The 1,731-nt window shown below is 41.4% G+C and overlaps 1 protein-coding gene across 1 annotated transcript in view; it reads right to left on the minus strand.

The window, feature by feature from the left end:
- Positions 1–1,731, minus strand: part of GLB1 (galactosidase beta 1) — a 131,645-nt gene that overhangs the window by 27,880 nt on the left and 102,034 nt on the right. The gene's annotated exons all lie outside the window — the stretch shown is intronic.

Here is a 1,731-nt window from a genome sequence, read left to right on the forward strand (position 1 = left end):
CCTCGGAAACCCAAGGAGGGGTCGCTATGAGTCGGGGCCGACTCGACGGCACATAACAACAACATATATATATATATATATATATATATATATATGTATCTCCACAATTAAAAAATGAAACAAGAAAAACCAATTAAAACAACCCAAAAACAGTAACAAAGCAAAAAGATGAAGCTGTGCTTGTAAAAAGTTTTCCAGACCCTTGAGCTAAATATGTGCTTTAACATAAAAATAGCAGGGGAGGAAAGGAAACAGGGAGAGCTGAGGGAGTAGTGTGCAACCCATTGCTAAGTCAGAAATTATTTTTAGATGCAGAGGTGTCAAACAATCAGCTTTAGCAGTTGCATCCTACACAGAATCACAGCTACTGACTTCACTTATGTATTTCTGCAATGACATTAGTAATGATGAGCTGGGAAGAAGGGCATGAACTGGCTGAAAGGTGGCCTCTGGGAGTGTCTTCCGTATCAAGTTAGAAGGTTGTCTTAGGGCAATAGTCTCTGAGGTTCCTCCAGTCTTTCAGACCAGTAAGTCTGGTTTTGTTTAATTTGAATTTTGTTCTATGTTTTTTTAATCCATTCTAACTGGGACCTTCTATTGTGGTCCTGATGAGAGTTGTTGGTAGTGGTAGCTGGGAACCATCTAGTTTTTCAATTGTCATGTTAGAGAAGGCTGTGGTTCATGTGGGCCATTGTTTCCTTGGACTAATCGCTTCCTTGAGTCTACAGCTTTCTTCATGCTCCTTTGCTCCAGGCACGAAAAGATCAGTGGTTGCTTCTTAGATGGCTGCTCACAAGCTTTTAAGACCCCAGATGCTACTCATCAGATCAAGTTGTAGAACATGACATTTATGAACTGTTTTTTGACAACTGACTTAAATGTCCCGAGACAATGGTGCTTAGCCTTCAAGTATAGGAATTCAGTCTTGATGTCTAAATAGTTTTTTATAACTGTGCCCCTATGTATTCTATTACATATATGCATATGCATGCAGCATTTATACATTGGTATATAAAAATCGACTTCTCACTTTTCAACTATCTCATTATTTGACATTTTGTGTTTATGACAATAGTAAAAAGTATGTTGTTGTTGTTAGGTGCTGTCAAGTCAGCTCTGACTCATAGTGACCCTGTGTACAACAGAATGAACACTGCCCAGTCCTGTGCCATCCTCACAATCCTTGCTTTGCTTGAGCCCACTGTTGCAGCCACTTGTATCAATCCATCTCATTGAGAGTCTTCCCCTTATTCTCCGACCCTCTACTTTACCAAGCATGATATTCTTCTCCAGGAAATGGACGCTGGTACATTATCTAACTATTTTGCACACTAACAATATATGTCTAGCACTGGTACACCATCCGACCTGCAGCCTATACAACTATGAGACCAGAAGAACTAGATGGTGCCCGGCTACCACTGCATCCACTTGGAAGTGGATCTATGTAGGAGATCCTTGATACAGAGGGAGAACAATGTGGAACAAAACTCAAAATCATTTGGAACAGAAAAAAAAAAGGGGGGGGGACCAGGTTTGCTGGTCCGATAGAGCCTGGGAGACTATGGCCCCTAGCTGTCCTTCAGGTCTGGAATTGAACCCACACCTGTGGTCTCCAGCCAAACAAAATACAGGCATATGAGTTAAACATTTACCTCAAGTAGATACACTCCTTGGAGAGAACAATCATGGGAGAAAGAAGGGCTGCTTATGCACAGGGAGACAGCTCAG

This window comes from Orycteropus afer, unplaced genomic scaffold (genome assembly GCF_000298275.1).
Source record: "Orycteropus afer afer isolate SDZICR_OR568_19922 unplaced genomic scaffold, OryAfe1.0 scaffold00218, whole genome shotgun sequence".
NCBI lineage: Eukaryota > Metazoa > Chordata > Mammalia > Tubulidentata > Orycteropodidae > Orycteropus > Orycteropus afer.